Genomic DNA, 19,547 nt, shown 5'->3' on the forward strand with positions numbered 1-19,547 from the left:
GTTGGGGGGCGTAGCTGATGTTGTGGGGCTCTCCCCTGTTATGGGCCTTTTTGGTTTCGGAACTGGCCCGTTACCAGGCAAAGTAGGCCATTGTGTTTTTGGCGTTGTTTTGTCCTGGCTTGGTTTGCTCTCCGGGCCGCTCCCCTTTCTTATTTTCTTCCTTTGCTGGGTGGCTGTCCCCTTGGGGGATGGAGGTGTCTCCCCTTCTGGTGCCGTGTTCCCAGCTGGAGCCTTGGTGGGTACTGTCAAGGGTGTCTCTCCTTCCAGCTTGCTTTTGTTACCACTGGCCGGAGAGTCACCCCTTTTCCGTATTTGGTCCTCTTGGGGAGTGTTGGGGGGCCAATCACTGTCTTCCCCGCCGAATAGTGAGCAGATGGAGGCTATTACGTCTTCATCCAGCGCCTCGGTTTGGTCCGCGGTGCTGTTTTCCTCCTTTTCTGTTGGGGAGTCGCCCTTTGGGGGAGCGGGGGATGGGTTCCCCGGTCTTCCTCCCTTGGTTCTGCCGTCCTGGGGTGCAGCTGGTTGGCTGGGTTCTGCACTTTCCCCAGCTAGTGAGTTAACGGCAGCTTTTTCCGCTGGGTTGCCCTCGTGGGGAGCGGTTGCAGGTGCTTTTTGGGGGGTCGCCGCGGGCTGCGGCCCTACCCTCCCGCTTTCTTCCAAGGTCGCCGCGCGCCGGGGCCCTACCTTGTTTCCTGGCGCCGTCTCGCCGGGAGATGCATCAGCTCCCTCACATAGGGAGTCGTTCGCAGTTGAGATGCTGCGCATTTGGGGTGACGTACCCCTCCTGCCTGGCATCGTGGCGGTTGCACTGGCCGCTGGCGCGGACCAAAGTGTAGTGGGGGAAAAGAAAACCCAGGGGAATGGAGGGGGAGGAGGGGGAGGAGCGGACTTTGAAGAAATTAGAGTTTTTGACTTCCCCTCACGGGGATGTCGGGTTAGCAGCTCAGATCCCCCCGCGAGGGGGGAGAGCAGAGAAGAAAGACGCAGTGGGTGCTAGCGGGTCAGAGTGCCGCGTCGCAATTAAGAGAGAGAGGGGATAGGCATCCCTGCCCACAGAGGGGAGCAGAAACGAAGCACCCGCCCTACCCCACGTCACCCTACCCACTTACCCCAACGGAAGCGAGAAAGAGAACCCTGTCTGCTCGATCCACTGGGAGAGCAGCGAAGATAGACAAAGTTTGGGCCTGGCAGGTCAGAGTGCTGCTCAGGCAATTAAGTGTGGAGAAATTAGACCATCCCCTGTCTCTAGAGGGAAGAGACCGGAACGAAGAAAAAACGCATGCAAAACAAAAACAACAAAAGCAGGTCTCAACTACCAGCTAGTGGTGCTGGTCCCGAGATTCCAGTCTCCCAAAAAAGGGGATCGGTTTCCGGGTCCAAGCTCCCACAAATGTGGAGTCGGTCCTTTAGGTCCTGACTCCCCAAAGGAGGGGGTCGGTCCTTGCTAACGAAAGTTAGTATGAAAACACCTTAACCTAGCCCGAAAGCCCGGTGGCGGAAAGTTTAGTAACTGAGAGAACAGATACTACACTTTGATCTTGTTTATATATTTTATTGAGAAAGAAAAAATTGAACATAAAAAACGTACAAAAAATTCAATTCAACAAAATTAGGCACAAGGCCCTACAAGAAATTGGGAGGGGGAGGGTACAGGGTCTTTTTGACTATGTAACAGATGAGACTTTGAAGTCTTACTCTTGACTGGCAACATTTACCAAAATACCTCAATCACTCTGTGGATCCTAATCTAACTAATAACCCCAGCGTTCAATGTAAAATTTAACTATGTACAATTTGTATATTCATTTCTGTATGTTGTGTGTGCATTTTTTTTTTTTTTTTTTTTTTTTTTTTTTTTTTTTGTGTGTGTGTGTGTGTATGTGTGAGAAAATAAAGTTCGATTTCATTAGAAAGAGTTCTTGAATTAATTGGCATAAAATGTTCGTGGAGTGGGAAAAAACTAATGAAAATGTTCATTTCAAAAATAAGGAAAATCTACTAATGTGTTGTTAGTAAGACCCCCCCCTGTACTATTCTATGTGGCTAGATCCCCCACTGTTTTCCGGGGAACCGAAAACAAGCAGAGCATCCCTAATGGGGTTTGGGGAAGTCGCCTTAATGGAGGTGGGAGAAAATAAAGCAACGGATGGAGGGGGTAGGAAGGTGACCTCTGAGTAGGGGGATGACCGGGGGCATCAGAAAATAAAGATGAGGAGCAGGGGGGTTGGGCAGACTCAGAGGTTCTCTAATACCAAAAAATAAAATCAGGAACAGGATCTCATTTGTACCACCAGTCAAGAGTTACTTTACTGAACTTATAATGCTAACCTAGGCGGGATGGGTTCCGTAGGACCCAGCACCGCCCATGCCATGCCTAAGGAGGGAACACGTATTGAAACTTGGCTCCTCGACGGATGCACAAACTAGTGCTGTGCACCCACCTCTTGTCAAATTCCACTCTAGGCAACCCCTTCCAATCGCATCTGATCTTTACTTTAAGCAAATGTTTAAAGTAAACGATCAGATCCCGATCAGGAACAGATGTCCCTTCGTGGACCAACTTGAGGCGCGCGATCCAAATGGTCATGCGCGCTACTGCTAGGATCGCCAGGAAAACCAAACTTTCCTCCCTGGGGAACGGCGGCTCCATGTTGTACACAAAAGTTCCTACGTCGAGATCGAGCAGACACTCGGCATCGATGCGAGCTGTTACCCCCTCGACGTACCTTAATAGGGGCTGTATCCGGCTGCAACTAAAAAACGCGTGCTCGATTGTTTCGGGCTCGCGTTCGTCACAGCACGGACAGAAGCGGCTGGTATGTTCTTTATACCGGAAAAGTACGTCGAAGAGGGGCAGCGCATTTCGGACCAGTCGCCAAGTCAGGGAGAATTCCGAGTTATTCAGAATCTCCCGTCCCGGCGCCCAACGCCATTGAGAACGGACAACCTCCATCGACCATCCCATCCGCCTACAAAGTGGATCCTTCGCGGTCCCCTCCACTAAATCCCGATACAGTTTCTTCCTTGGCTGATCGAGGACATTGGTCCCCGGCAAAGCTCTAAGAGCGGTTCGGCATTCGGAGAAGAACTTGGACTCCCCCTTCGGTCTACGACGACCTTCTACCGAAGGGTTGGGTTTGAGGTTGGGAAACGAGTTCTCAACTGCAGGGACCCAAGGAGCGTCTCCTTCAAGCGAACGACCCAGGAAAGCCAATCTCTCGGCGTTTCTATGACACAAGAGACTGGGCTGACCCAGGCCTCCCTCGCTCGGATTTTGAACACAGACCTCTCTGCAGACATAATGCTTACCCTCGTTCCACAAAAGTGAATCGAGGCGCCCTTGTAAGCGGGTTAGTCGTTCTGCAGGGAGAGGAAGTACAGACAAACGGTAAAGGATGAGCGGAAAGACGTATGTAGCACACGCCTCCGCTCGACCCTTCAAGGACAATTTCCTTCCAATCCAAGTCTTTACTGACGATTTGACCTTAGACTGTACTTCCGACCAATTCTTTTCCAGCTGAAGTCCCGGCCCAAACCAGACACCGAGAATGCGGACCGGTCCATCGGTCCAGCTGAAAATACCTGGAAGCGAGTTTACCCCGGTCCAGGCCCCCAACCGCAGGCCAACAGACTTGCTACGGTTGAAGATGGCCCCTGTTACTTCTTCGTATCGAGCGAGCGCCTCGACCACCGCTAGAACGTCCGTGAGGCAAGACACGAACACGGTGACGTCATCGGCGAACGCGGAAACCCTGGCTCGTGTGCCTCCAGGGAGAGCTATTCCGCGCAGGACTGGTGTAGCCGCCTCGTCCCTTAACTTGCGAAGGAGGGGTTCCAACGCCAGGACATACAACAGAGGCGACAGCGGACAACCCTGTCGCACCGACCGAGAGACAGCGAATGACTCCGACAGCTTACCGTTGATCTGCACCGCTACCGTCGGCCTGTCATACAGAACAAAGATCCACTTGCGGAAGTCCGGATTAAATCCGGCGGCCTCTAGCACAGATCCTAGGAACCGATGGTCGACCCTATCGAATGCCTTGGACTGATCCAAACTGATCAGCGCGGCTTCGGCGTCGTCTTCTGTCCCCTCTATGATCGAGCGTATCAAGTGCAAATTGTCTTGAATCGATCTCCCCTTCACAGCATAAGTCTGGTCCGGTTCGATCAAGTCAGTGATGACAACCTGCAAGCGATTTGCAAGAATCTTTGCCAAAATCTTTAACTCTGTGTTTAGCAGAGTCAAGGGCCTAAAATCATCAAAGTTTTCCCTCCCACCATGCCGTTGACCTTTCCTCAGCAATGTGATCACACCTTTGGTCACCTGTCCAGGGATGGAACCCTGGGCAAACCAATGGTTGAACATATCCTTCAGAATAGGGACCAACATGGGCGACAGCCTCAAGTAAAACTCGTAGGGTAGACCATCAAGCCCCGGGGATTTGTTATAGCCGACCTGCTTCAACGCAGTAATGACCTCATGTTCAGTAATAAGACCATCACAGCTAGCCGCCCGAGCCGCCGTGAGGCGGGGCGAGTCAGCCAAATAGCTGCCAAACTCATCAACCCTGAGTCCGGGTAGTTGGGTGAAGCGCACCGATAGATGCTCCCGAAACCCCTCGCAGATCTCCCGGGTCGATACTAAGGGGTGTCCTTCCAGGTTATGTACTTTACGAATGTACCCATCCGAACCGCGCCTTAAAGCAGCCTTACGCTCAACAGCGTCAACATTCACAGCCTCGTTAGAAACTTTCTTTAACCTAGCCCTAACTACTTGACCTTCATACCGCTCGCTAGCCAAGCGGTTGAGATCTTGTTTAGCTAGTGCTAACTCTAGGGGGTCTCCCCCCTCCACCGCCCGGGTCAGCTTATCCTCTAAACGCTTCTTTGCCTTAGCCTTATCTATCGCGAGGCGTTGGCTATACTGGACAGAGAAGCGCCTAATTTTGGCCTTGAGACTAACCCACCACTTACTCCCTGTAACCGCCCCCACTAAAGCCCGCTGAATTAGCTCAGTGACCTTCAACCGGTAGTCCTCCAGCTCCAACAAGGTGCTGTTGAACTTCCAGTATCCGGCCAGTTTAGGCCTAGCACTTAAGCTCAAACAAGCCATAACAAGTTTATGGTCCGAGTGTCCTAGCAAGTGGAACGTGGGGCAAGATAGGAAGTCTACATCGCCTCTTCTAACTAACATCCGATCCAAGTAAGTGCTTGGATGGGAAGGCACTACAGGATGCCACGTCCACATCTCCCGCCCAGGATGATCCAGACGAAATCTGTCGACGAGATCGCACGAGGCCATCAGGTCAGACAGACTGCTGTCACACCACGCCGACCCGCTAGTCCCCCCGACCTTATCTATTTTGGGATCAAGGATTGCATTCCAATCCCCCATTAAAACTAACCGTTCCGGATCCACTAAGAAGCCCTCCAACCGTCGAAAAAAGGTTGCCCTCTCTACAGCAGCATTGGGAGCATAAACAGCAACAATCCGAAAAACACTACAATTAACAGCAACATCAACAACAAGCGCCCGCCCGTCCTCGCCTGCGTGAACAACATTCACCGACGCTGACAGGGTGCGACTCACTAGCAAGGAGATTCCACGACTATAGGTATTGCCATATGCTGAGTAGACATCGTAATCGTTTACCAACACCTGACAATCCCCGTCACAAACAAAGTGGGTCTCCTGGATAGCGGCAATATCTACCTTGAGGGACACCAAGTCTCTCACAACGCGCGAGGCCTTGCTTCGACACCTGATGCCCCTCACATTCAATGTAGCCAAGTTCAAAGACATGATCACTTACCTCAAGCACTGTCACAGACGGGTCTGAAATCCTGGGCAGTGAGGACATGGCAGGCCTGGCCAAGGCTGCCGGTAAGTAAATCCGATGAAGGTGATCCATCCTTGGCCACGCCCCCCACGTCCAGGGGGAAGGTTAGTTTGAGTGCCCTGTATAGCGATGGGTGTACATACATGGGGATTCTACCCTCACATTTAAAGAAAATGTTGGTCAGTGAAGGATGGTCCCTATCCACCAGCTGCTGGCCTGGGATCGCATTCTTCGCTGCCTTAATCATTGCCCACATTCCTCCAGTCCTACCGTCCTTGTTGACCCTAACGAAAGTGGTCAACAAGGGAGCGTCCTTGAATTTAGTGGGGTCTGTTACTAGGTCTCCACCGACTTTTTCAAAGTTTTTGAGTTTATTGTACCGGACCTTCTGTTGTCCTTTAAGGTCCGGAGCCGGTTGGAGAGGGTCTGTTTCACAAATCCTGCTTCCTGGCAGGAAGGGGAGCTTTTTGGTCCGTTCAGTGCGGACTTTGGGAGTGGGGGAGGGGACCTCTTTTGGTTGATGGGGAGGCTGAGCGCTTAGGGAGGGGGTAGCTTGCTCGTTTTCTTCTTTTTGGCTCCTGTCACGGGATGAGGGGCGGGAAGAGTTTCTTGGGGCCTTTATAGGAGAGGGGGAAGGTTGTTCGGGTTGCTGGGGTGTTGGGAACACAAGGGGCTCATCCTGTGTTGTTGTTGCGAGGGAGTCCTTCTCAGTCTCAGTGGGGGTAGGAGGGTTTGCGCGTGTCTTGCGGCTTTTCCTCCTCCTGGCCCTCCTGATCTCTGTTGCGCTCAGGGCCATAGAGACTGTTGTTGTCTCTTCCTCTGCCTCTGACGCGGCCTCCTCCTCAGATTCTGGTAGTTTCCTCTTGTTTGAGGAGGAGGGTGTCTGTGTGTCCATTTTCTCCATCTCGCTCTTCGGTTGTTCTTGGTCTTGGGTGACTGTCTGCAAGGATGGCTGTTTATTGATCTTGCCTTTCTTTACGACCGTCACCCAGCCTGTCGGTGCCTCTGGAGGATTTGCGGCCGGCGCGGGAGCAGCGGCTTGATTTGTTGTCACGCTTGTTCCCGCCGCTTTTGTGGGCTTCTGCCCTCCATTCCTCTGTGGACAGTCCTTCGCCATATGCCCTTGTTGTGTGCACAGCCAGCAATGAGGCCTCCTCCCTTCCACTATAAGGGAGAGTGTCCACTCTCCGAACTTGAGTGTGGCTGGGATGGCGTAGAATCCAGCCTTGTCCAGGACCATCTGTACTTTGTAGTCCCCGGTCATGATGTTTCTTAATCCGCGGACCGGGGTGACTTCCTCTACGTCTCCATACTGGCTTAGGATAGCCCCCAGTTGTTTGGCCTCCATATAGCAGGGGACGTTTAGAGCAGAAACATTTGCTCTCCTCTTGTTCATATAGATGGGTTGGAGCTTTATGTTCCTGCTCTGATGGCAGGTCCTGGACAGCCTGACTGCGTCTTCGGAGGTGGGGAGCAGAACATCCCACTGTGCGTAACTCCTTCTACAGATGTAGTTGGCGGGAATGTTCTGCTCCAGCAACACGTTCATCATGGTGTCCTTGTTGACGCCCGTCAGACCCCTTGTCTTGGTGTCTGAAGTTATCAGCGAGAGCACTCTTTTCTCCAGAATTTCCACTTGACCCGGGAGGGGTTGGATGTTGTTCCCCTGGGTATACTCCTTGTAAGTGGAGTCGAAGAGTGCTCTGTAGTCTTCGGGCGTCAACTTCCCTTGCTGCTCTTTGGGGCCCCATGCCGGTCCTCCATCCTGGTGGGTGTCAGCTGAACTCGGGTTGGGGGGCGTAGCTGGTGTTGTGGGGCTCTCTCCTGTTATGGGCATTTTTGGCTTCGGAACTGGGCCGTTACCAGGCAAAGTAGGCCATTGTGTCCTTGGCGTTGTTTCGTCCTGGCTTGGTTTGCTCTCCGGGCCGCTCCCCTTTCTTATTTTCTTTCTTTGCTGGGTGGCTGTCCCCTTGGGGGATGGAGGTGTCTCCCCTTCTGGTGCCGTGTTCCCAGCTGGAGCCTTGGTGGGTACTGTCAAGGGTGTCTCTCCTTCCAGCTTGCTTTTGTTACCACTGGCCGGAGAGTCACCCCTTTTCCGTATTTGGTCCTCTTGGGGAGTGTTGGGGGGCCAATCACTGTCTTCCCCGCCGAATAGTGAGCAGATGGAGGCTATTACGTCTTCATCCAGCGCCTCGGTTTGGTCCGCGGTGCTGATTTCCTCCTTTTCTGTTGGGGAGTCGCCCTTTGGGGGAGCGGGGGATGGGTTCCCCGGTCTTCCTCCCTTGGTTCTGCCGTCCTGGGGTGCAGCTGGTTGGCTGGGTTCTGCACTTTCCCCAGCTATTGACTTAACGGCAGCTTTTTCCGCTGGGTTGCCCTCGTGGGGAGCGGTTGCAGGTGCTTTTTGGGGGGTCGCCGCGGGCTGCGGCCCTACCCTCCCGCTTTCTTCCAAGGTCGCCGCGCGCCGGGACCCTACCTTGTTTCCTGACGCCGTCTCGCCGGGAGATGCATCAGCTCCCTCACATAGGGAGTCGTTAGCAGTTGAGATGCTGCGCATTTGGGGTGACGTACCCCTCCTGCCTGGCATCGTGGCGGTTGCACTGGCCGCTGGCGCGGACCAAAGTGTAGTGGGGGGAAAAGAAAACCCAGGGGAATGGAGGGGGAGGAGGGGGAGGAGCGGACTTTGAAGAAATTAGAGTTTTTGACTTCCCCTCACGGGGATGTCGGGTTAGCAGCTCAGATCCCCCCGCGAGGGGGGAGAGCAGAGAAGAAAGACGCAGTGGGTGCTAGCGGGTCAGAGTGCCGCGTCGCAATTAAGAGAGAGAGGGGATAGGCATCCCTGCCCACAGAGGGGAGCAGAAACGAAGCACCCGCCCTACCCCACGTCACCCTACCCACTAACTTACCCCAACGGAAGCGAGAAAGAGAACCCTGTCTGCTCGATCCACTGGGAGAGCAGCGAAGATAGACAAAGTTTGGGCCTGGCAGGTCAGAGTGCTGCTCAGGCAATTAAGTGTTGAGAAATTAGACCATCCCAGTCTCGAGAAGTGAGACCGAAACGAAGAAAAAACAACATGCAAAAACAACAAATGAAAAAAGAAGGTCTCAACTACCAGCGATAGTGGTGTTGGTCCCGAGATTCCAGTCTCCCAAAAGAGGGGATCGGTTTCCGGGTCCAAGCTCCCACAAATGTGGAGTCGGTCCTCTAGGTCCTGACTCCCCAAAGGAGGGGGTCGGTCCTTGCTAACAAAAGTTAGTAAGAAAAAACACCTTAACCTAGCCCGAAAGCCCGGTGGTGGGTCAAGTTTAGTAACTGAGGGAACAGATACTACACTTTGATCTTGTTTATATATTTTATTGAGAAAGAAAAAATTGAACATAAAAAAAAAAACGTACAAAAAATTCAATTCAACAAAATTAGGCACAAGGCCCTACAAGAGATTGGGAGGGGGAGGGTACAGGGTCTTTTTGACTATGTAACAGATGAGACTTTGAAGTCTTACTCTTGACTGGCAACATTTACCAAAATACCTCAATCACTCTGTGGATCCTAATCTAACTAATAACCCCAGCGTTCAATGTAAAATTTAACTATGTACAATTTGTATATTCATTTCTGTATGTTGTGTGTGCATTTTTTTTTTTTTTTTTTTTTTTTTTTTTGTGTGTGTATGTGTGAGAAAATAAAGTTCGATTTCATTAGAAAGAGTTCTTGAATTAATTGGCATAAAATGTTCGTGGAGTGGGAAAAAACTAATGAAAATGTTCATTTCAAAAATAAGGAAAATCTACTAATGTGTTGTTAGTAAGACCCCCCCTGTACTATTCTATGTGGCTAGATCCCCCACTGTTTTCCGGGGAACCGAAAACAAGCAGAGCATCCCTAATGGGGTTTGGGGAAGTCGCCTTAATGGAGGTGGGAGAAAATAAAGCAACGGATGGAGGGGGTAGGAAGGTGACCTCTGAGTAGGGGGGTGATCGGGGGCATCAGAAAATAAAGATGAGGAGCAGGGGGGTTGGGCAGACTCAGAGGTTCTCTAATACCAAAAAATAAAATCAGGAACAGGATCTCATTTGTACCACCAGTCAAGAGTTACTTTACTGAACTTATAATGCTAACCTAGGCGGGATGGGTTCCGTAGGACCCAGCACCGCCCATGCCATGCCTAAGGAGGGAACACGTATTGAAACTTGGCTCCTCGACGGATGCACAAACTAGTGCTGTGCACCCACCTCTTGTCAAATTCCACTCTAGGCAACCTCTTCCAATCGCATCTGATCTTTACTTTAAGCAAATGTTTAAAGTAAACGATCAGATCCCGATCAGGAACAGATGTCCCTTCGTGGACCAACTTGAGGCGCGCGATCCAAATGGTCATGCGCGCTACTGCTAGGATCGCCAGGAAAACCAAACTTTCCTCCCTGGGGAACGGCGGCTCCATGTTGTACACAAAAGTTCCTACGTCGAGATCGAGCAGACACTCGGCATCGATGCGAGCTGTTACCCCCTCGACGTACCTTAATAGGGGCTGTATCCGGCTGCAACTAAAAAACGCGTGCTCGATTGTTTCGGGCTCGCGTTCGTCACAGCACGGACAGAAGCGGCTGGTATGTTCTTTATACCGGAAAAGTACGTCGAAGAGGGGCAGCGCATTTCGGACCAGTCGCCAAGTCAGGGAGAATTCCGAGTTATTCAGAATCTCCCGTCCCGGCGCCCAACGCCATTGAGAACGGACAACCTCCATCGACCATCCCATCCGCCTACAAAGTGGATCCTTCGCGGTCCCCTCCACTAAATCCCGATACAGTTTCTTCCTTGGCTGATCGAGGACATTGGTCCCCGGCAAAGCTCTAAGAGCGGTTCGGCATTCGGAGAAAAACTTGGACTCCCCCTTCGGTCTACGACGACCTTCTACCGAAGGGTTGGGTTTAAGGTTGGGAAACGAGTTCTCAACTGCAGGGACCCAAGGAGCGTCTCCTTCAAGCGAACGACCCAGGAAAGCCAATCTCTCGGCGTTTCTATGACACAAGAGACTGGGCTGACCCAGGCCTCCCTCGCTCGGATTTTGAACACAGACCTCTCTGCAGACATAATGCTTACCCTCGTTCCACAAAAGTGAATCGAGGCGCCCTTGTAAGCGGGTTAGTCGTTCTGCAGGGAGAGGAAGTACAGACAAACGGTAAAGGATGAGCGGAAAGACGTATGTAGCACACGCCTCCGCCCGACCCTTCAGGGACAATTTCCTTCCAATCCAAGTCTTTACTGACGATTTGACCTTAGACTGTACTTCCGACCAATTCTTTTCCAGCTGAAGTCCCGGTCCAAACCAGACACCGAGAATGCGGACCGGTCCATCGGTCCAGCTGAAAATACCTGGAAGCGAGTTTATCCCGGTCCAGGCCCCCAACCGCAGGCCAACAGACTTGCTACGGTTGAAGATGGCCCCTGTTACTTCTTCGTATCGAGCGAGCGCCTCGACCACCGCTTGAACGTCCGTGAGGCAAGACACGAACACGGTGACGTCATCGGCGAACGCGGAAACCCTGGCTCGTGTGCCTCCAGGGAGAGCTATTCCGCGCAGGACTGGTGTAGCCGCCTCGTCCCTTAACTTGCGAAGGAGGGGTTCCAACGCCAGGACATACAACAGAGGCGACAGCGGACAACCCTGTCGCACCGACCGAGAGACAGCGAATGACTCCGACAGCTTACCGTTGATCTGCACCGCTACCGTCGGCCTGTCATACAGAACAAAGATCCACTTGCGGAAGTCCGGATTAAATCCGGCGGCCTCTAGCACAGATCCTAGGAACCGATGGTCGACCCTATCGAATGCCTTGGACTGATCCAAACTGATCAGCGCGGCTTCGGCGTCGTCTTCTGTCCCCTCTATGATCGAGCGTATCAAGTGCAAATTGTCTTGAATCGATCTCCCCTTCACAGCATAAGTCTGGTCCGGTTCGATCAAGTCAGTGATGACAACCTGCAAGCGATTTGCAAGAATCTTTGCCAAAATCTTTAACTCTGTGTTTAGCAGAGTCAAGGGCCTAAAATCATCAAAGTTTTCCCTCCCACCATGCCGTTGACCTTTCCTCAGCAATGTGATCACACCTTTGGTCACCTGTCCAGGGATGGAACCCTGGGCAAACCAATGGTTGAACATATCCTTCAGAATAGGGACCAACATGGGCGACAGCCTCAAGTAAAACTCGTAGGGTAGACCATCAAGCCCCGGGGATTTGTTATAGCCGACCTGCTTCAACGCAGTAATGACCTCATGTTCAGTAATAAGACCATCACAGCTAGCCGCCCGAGCCGCCGTGAGGCGGGGCGAGTCAGCCAAATAGCTGCCAAACTCATCAACCCTGAGTCCGGGTAGTTGGGTGAAGCGCACCGATAGATGCTCCCGAAACCCCTCGCAGATCTCCCGAGTCGATACTAAGGGGTGTCCTTCCAGGTTATGTACTTTACGAATGTACCCATCCGAACCGCGCCTTAAAGCAGCCTTACGCTCAACAGCGTCAACATTCACAGCCTCGTTAGAAACTTTGTTTAACCTAGCCCTAACTACTTGACCTTCATACCGCTCGCTAGCCAAGCGGTTGAGATCTTGTTTAGCTAGTGCTAACTCTAGGGGGTCTCCCCCTTCCACCGCCCGGGTCAGCTTATCCTCTAAACGCTTCTTTGCCTTAGCCTTATCTATCGCGAGGCGTTGGCTATACTGGACAGAGAAGCGCCTAATTTTGGCCTTGAGACTAACCCACCACTTACTCCCTGTAACCGCCCCCACTAAAGCCCGCTGAATTAGCTCAGTGACCTTCAACCGGTAGTCCTCCAGCTCCAACAAGGTGCTGTTGAACTTCCAGTATCCGGCCAGTTTAGGCCTAGCGCTTAAGCTCAAACGGGCCATAACAAGTTTATGGTCCGAGTGTCCTAGCAAGTGGAACGTGGGGCAAGATAGGAAGTCTACATCGCCTCTTCTAACTAACATCCGATCCAAGTAAGTGCTTGGATGGGAAGGCACTACAGGATGCCACGTCCACATCTCCCGCCCCGGATGATCCAGACGAAATCTGTCGACGAGATCGCACGAGGCCATCAGGTCAGACAGACTGCTGTCACACCACGCCGACCCGCTAGTCCCCCCGACCTTATCTATTTTGGGATCAAGGATTGCATTCCAATCCCCCATTAAAACTAACCGTTCCGGATCCACTAAGAAGCCCTCCAACCGTCGAAAAAAGGTTGCCCTCTCTACAGCAGCATTGGGAGCATAAACAGCAACAATCCGAAAAACACTACAATTAACAGCAACATCAACAACAAGCGCCCGCCCGTCCTCGCCTGCGTGAACAACATTCACCGACGCTGACAGGGTGCGACTCACTAGCAAGGAGATTCCACGACTATAGGTATTGCCATATGCTGAGTAGACATCGTAATCGTTTACCAGCACCTGACAATCCGCGTCACAAACAAAGTGGGTCTCCTGGATAGCGGCAATATCTACCTTGAGGGACACCAAGTCTCTCACAACGCGCGAGGCCTTGATTCGACACCTGATGCCCCTCACATTCAATGTAGCCAAGTTCAAAGACATGATCACTTACCTCAAGCACTGTCACAGACGGGTCTGAAATCCTGGGCAGTGAGGACATGGCAGGCCTGGCCAAGGCTGCCGGTAAGTAAATCCGATGAAGGTGATCCATCCTTGGCCACGCCCCCCACGTCCAGGGGGAAGGTTAGTTTGAGTGCCCTGTATAGCGATGGGTGTACATACATGGGGATTCTACCCTCACATTTAAAGAAAATGTTGGTCAGTGAAGGATGGTCCCTATCCACCAGCTGCTGGCCTGGGATCGCATTCTTCGCTGCCTTAATCATTGCCCACATTCCTCCAGTCCTACCGTCCTTGTTGACCCTAACGAAAGTGGTCAACAAGGGAGCGTCCTTGAATTTAGTGGGGTCTGTTACTAGGTCTCCACCGACTTTTTCAAAGTTTTTGAGTTTATTGTACCGGACCTTCTGTTGTCCTTTAAGGTTCGGAGCCGGTTGGAGAGGGTCTGTTTCACAAATCCTGCTTCCTGGCAGAAAGGGGAGCTTTTTGGTCCGTTCAGTGCGGACTTTGGGAGTGGGGGAGGGGACCTCTTTTGGTTGATGAGGAGGCTGAGCGCTTGGGGAGGGGGTAGCCTGCTCGTTTTCTTCTTTTTGGCTCCTGTCACGGGATGAGGGGCGGGAAGAGTTTCTTGGGGCCTTTATAGGAGAGGGGGAAGGTTGTTCGGGTTGCTGGGGTGTTGGGATCACAGGGGGCTCATCCTGTGTTGTTGTTGCGAGGGAGTCCTTCTCAGTCTCAGTGGGGGTAGGAGGGTTTGCGCGTGTCTTGCGGCTTTTCCTCCTCCTGGCCCTCCTGATCTCTGTTGCGCTCAGGGCCATAGAGACTGTTGTTGTCTCTTCCTCTGCCTCTGACGCGGCCTCCTCCTCAGATTCTGGTAGTTTCCTCTTGTTTGAGGAGGAGGGTGTCTGTGTGTCCATTTTCTCCGTCTCGCTCTTCGGTTGTTCTTGGTCTTGGGTGACTGTCTGCAAGGATGGCTGTTTGTTGATCTTGCCTTTCTTTACGACCGTCACCCAGCCTGTCGGTGCCTCTGGAGGATTTGCGGCCGGCGCGGGAGCAGCGGCTTGATTTGTTGTCACGCTTGTTCCCGCCGCTTTTGTGGACTTCTTCCCTCCATTCCTCTTTGGACAGTCCTTCGCCATATGCCCTTGTTGTGTGCACAGCCAGCAATGAGGCCTCCTCCCTTCCACTATAAGGGAGAGTGTCCACTCTCCGAACTTGAGTGTGGCTGGGATGGCGTAGAATCCAGCCTTGTCCAGGACCATCTGTACTTTGTAGTCCCCGGTCATGATGTTTCTTAATCCGCGGACCGGGGTGACTTCCTCTACGTCTCCATACTGGCTTAGGATAGCCCCCAGTTGTTTGGCCTCCATATAGCAGGGGACGTTTAGAGCAGAAACATTTGCTCTCCTCTTGTTCATATAGATGGGTTGGAGCTTTATGTTCCTGCTCTGATGGCAGGTCCTGGACAGCCTGACTGCGTCTTCGGAGGTGGGGAGCAGAACATCCCACTGTGCGTAACTCCTTCTACAGATGTAGTTGGCGGGAATGTTCTGCTCCAGCAACACGTTCATCATGGTGTCCTTGTTGACGCCCGTCAGACCCCTTGTCTTGGTGTCTGAAGTTATCAGCGAGAGCACTCTTTTCTCCAGAACTTCCACTTGACCCGGGAGGGGTTGGATGTTGTTCCCCTGGGTATACTCCTTGTAAGTGGAGTCGAAGAGTGCTCTGTAGTCTTCGGGCATCAACTTCCCTTGCTGCTCTTTGGGGCCCCATGCCGGTCCTCCATCCTGGTGGGTGTCAGCTGGACTCGGGTTGGGGGGCGTAGCTGGTGTTGTGGGGCTCTCCATTGTCATGGGCATTTTTGGTTTTGGAACTGGCCCGTTACCAGGCAAAGTAGGCCATTGTGTTTTTGGCGTTGTTTCGTCCTGGCTTGGTTTGCTCTCCGGGCCGCTCCCCTTTCTTATTTTCTTCCTTTGCTGGGTGGCTGTCCCCTTAGGGGATGGAGGTGTCTCCCCTTCTGGTGCCGTGTTCCCAGCTGGAGCCTTGGTGGGTACTGTCAAGGGTGTCTCTCCTTCCAGCTTGCTTTTGTTACCACTGGCCGGAGAGTCACCCCTTTTCCGTATTTGGTCCTCTTTGGGAGTGTTGGGGGGCCAATCACTGTCTTCCCCGCCGAATAGTGAGCAGATGGAGGCTATTACGTCTTCATCCAGCGCCTCGGTTTGGTCCGCGGTGCTGTTTTCCTCCTTTTCTGTTGGGGAGTCGCCCTTTGGGGGAGCGGGGGATGGGTTCCCCGGTCTTCCTCCCTTGGTTCTGCTGTCCTGGGGTGCAGCTGGTTGGCTGGGTTCTGCACTATCCCCAGCTATTGACTTAACGGCAGCTTTTTCCGCTGGGTTGCCCTCGTGGGGAGCGGTTGCAGGTGCTTTTCGGGGGGTCGCCGCGGGCTGCGGCCCTACCCTCCCGCTTTCTTCCAAGGTCGCCGCGCGCCGGGGCCCTACCTTGTTTCCTGGCGCCGTCTCGCCGGGAGATGCATCAGCTCCCTCACATAGGGAGTCGTTAGCAGTTGAGATGCTGCGCATTTGGGGTGACGTACCCCTCCTGCCTGGCATCGTGGCGGTTGCACTGGCCGCTGGAGCGGACCAAAGTGTAGTGGGGGAAAAGAAAACCCAGGGGAATGGAGGGGGAGGAGGGGACTTTGAAGAAATTAGAGTTTTTGACTTCCCCTCACGGGGATGTCGGGTTAGCAGCTCAGATCCCCCCGTGAGGGGGGGAGAGCAGAGAAGAAAGACGCAGTGGGTGCTAGCGGGTCAGAGTGCCGCGTCGCAATTAAGAGAGAGAGGGGATAGGCATCCCTGCCCACAGAGGGGAGCAGAAACGAAGCACCCGCCCTACCCCACGTCACCCTACCCACTAACTTACCCCAACGGAAGCGAGAAAGAGAACCCTGTCTGCTCGATCCACTGGGAGAGCAGCGAAGATAGACAAAGTTTGGGCCTGGCAGGTCAGAGTGCTGCTCAGGCAATTAAGTGTGGAGAAATTAGACCATCCCCTGTCTCTAGAGGGAAGAGACCGGAACGAAGAAAAAACGCATGCAAAAAAAACAACAAAAGCAGGTCTCAACTACCAGCTAGTGGTGCTGGTCCCGAGATTCCAGTCTCCCAAAAAAGGGGATCGGTTTCCGGGTCCAAGCTCCCACAAATGTGGAGTCGGTCCTTTAGGTCCTGACTCCCCAAAGGAGGGGGTCGGTCCTTGCTAACCAAGGTTAGTATGAAAACACCTTAACCTAGCCCGAAAGCCCGGTGGCGGAAAGTTTAGTAACTGAGAGAACAGATACTACACTTTGATCTTGTTTATATATTTTATTGAGAAAGAAAAAATTGAACATAAAAAACGAACAAAAAATTCAATTCAACAAAATTAGGCACAAGGCCCTACAAGAAATTGGGAGGGGGAGGGTACAGGGTCTTTTTGACTATGTAACAGATGAGACTTTGAAGTCTTACTCTTGACTGGCAACATTTACCAAAATACCTCAATCACTCTGTGGATCCTAATCTAACTAATAACCCCAGCGTTCAATGTAAAATTTAACTATTTACAATTTGTATATTCATTTCTGTATGTTGTGTGTGCATTTTTTTTTTTTTTTTTTTTTTTTTTTTTTTTTTGTGTGTGTGTGTATATGTGAGAAAATAAAGTTCGATTTCATTAGAAAGAGTTCTTGAATTGATTGGCGTAAAATGTTCGTGGAGTGGGAAAAAACTAATGAAAGTGTTCATTTCAAAAATAAAGAAAAAACTACTAATGTGTTGTTAGTAAGACCCCCCTGTACTATTCTATGTGGCTAGATCCCCCACTGTTTTCCGGGGAACCGAAAACAAGCAGAGCATCCCTAATGGGGTTTGGGGAAGTCGCCTTAATGGAGGTGGGAGAAAATAAAGCAACGGATGGAGGGGGTAGGAAGGTGACCTCTGAGTAGGGGGATGACCGGGGGCATCAGAAAATAAAGATGAGGAGCAAGGGGGTTGGGCAGACTCAGAGGTTCTCTAATACCAAAAAATAAAATCAGGAACAGGATCTCATTTGTACCACCAGTCAAGAGTTACTTTACTGAACTTATAATGCTAACCTAGGCGGGATGGGTTCCGTAGGACCCAGCACCGCCCATGCCATGCCTAAGGAGGGAACACGTATTGAAACTTGACTCCTCGACGGATGCACAAACTAGTGCTGTGCACCCACCTCTTGTCAAATTCCACTCTAGGCAACCTCTTCCAATCGCATCTGATCTTTACTTTAAGCAAATGTTTAAAGTAAACGATCAGATCCCGATCAGGAACAGATGTCCCTTCGTGGACCAACTTGAGGCGCGCGATCCAAATGGTCATACGCGCTACTGCTAGGATCGCCAGGAAAACCAAACTTTCCTCCCTGGGGAACGGCGGCTCCATGTTGTACACAAAAGTTCCTACGTCGAGATCGAGCAGACACTCGGCATCGATGCGAGCTGTGACCCCCTCGACGTACCTTAATAGGGGCTGTATCCGGCTGCAACTAAAAAACGCGTGCTCGATTGTTTCGGGCTCGCGTTCGTCACAGCACAGACAGAAGCGGCTGGTATGTTCTTTATACCGGAAAAGTACGTCGAAGAGGGGCAGCGCATTTCGGACCAGTCGCCAAGTCAGGGAGAATTCCGAGTTATTCAGAATCTCTCGTCCCGGCGCCCAACGCCATTGAGAACGGACAACCTCCATCGACCATCCCATTCGCCTACAAAGTGGATCCTTCGCGGTCCCCTCCACTAAATCCCGATACAGTTTCTTCCTTGGCTGATCGAGGACATTGGTCCCCGGCAAAGCTCTAAGAGCGGTTCGGCATTCGGAGAAGAACTTGGACTCCCCCTTCGGTCTACGACGACCTTCTACCGAAGGGTTGGGTTTGAGATTGGGAAACGAGTTCTCAACCACAGGGACCCAAGGAGCATCTCCTTCAAGCGAACGACCCAGGAAAGCCAATCTCTCGGCGTTTCTATGACACAAGAGACTGGGCTGACCCAGGCCTCCCTCGCTCGGATTTTGAACACAGACCTCTCTGCAGACATAATGCTTACCCTCGTTCCACAAAAGTGAATCGAGGCGCCCTTGTAAGCGGGTTAGTCGTTCTGCAGGGAGAGGAAGTACAGACAAACGGTAAAGGATGAGCGGAAAGACGTATGTAGCACACGCCTCCGCCCGACCCTTCAAGGACAATTTCCTTCCAATCCAAGTCTTTACTGACGATTTGACCTTAGACTGTACTTCCGACCAATTCTTTTCCAGCTGAAGTCCCGGTCCAAACCAGACACCGAGAATGCGGACCGGTCCATCGGTCCAGCTGAAAATACCTGGAAGCGAGTTTACCCCGGTCCAGGCCCCCAACCGCAGGCCAACAGACTTGCTACGGTTGAAGATGGCCCCTGTTACTTCTTCGTATCGAGCGAGCGCCTCGACCACCGCTTGAACGTCCGTGAGGCAAGACACGAACACGGTGACGTCATCGGCGAACGCGGAAACCCTGGCTCGTGTGCCTCCAGGGAGAGCTATTCCGCGCAGGACTGGTGTAGCCGTCTCGTCCCTTAACTTGCGAAGGAGGGGTTCCAACGCCAGGACATACAACAGAGGCGACAGCGGACAACCCTGTCGCACCGACCGAGAGACAGCGAATGACTCCGACAGCTTACCGTTGATCTGCACCGCTACCGTCGGCCTGTCATACAGAACAAAGATCCACTTGCGGAAGTCCGGATTAAATCCGGCGGCCTCTAGCACAGATCCTAGGAACCGATGGTCGACCCTATCGAATGCCTTGGACTGATCCAAACTGATCAGCGCGGCTTCGGCGTCGTCTTCTGTCCCCTCTATGATCGAGCGTATCAAGTGCAAATTGTCTTGAATCGATCTCCCCTTCACAGCATAAGTCTGGTCCGGTTCGATCAAGTCAGTGATGACAACCTGCAAGCGATTCGCAAGAATCTTTGCCAAAATCTTTAACTCTGTGTTTAGCAGAGTCAAGGGCCTAAAATCATCAAAGTTTTCCCTCCCACCATGCCGTTGACCTT

This window comes from Euprymna scolopes, chromosome 33 (genome assembly GCF_053919585.1).
Source record: "Euprymna scolopes isolate OS-2025 chromosome 33, ASM5391958v1, whole genome shotgun sequence".
NCBI lineage: Eukaryota > Metazoa > Mollusca > Cephalopoda > Sepiida > Sepiolidae > Euprymna > Euprymna scolopes.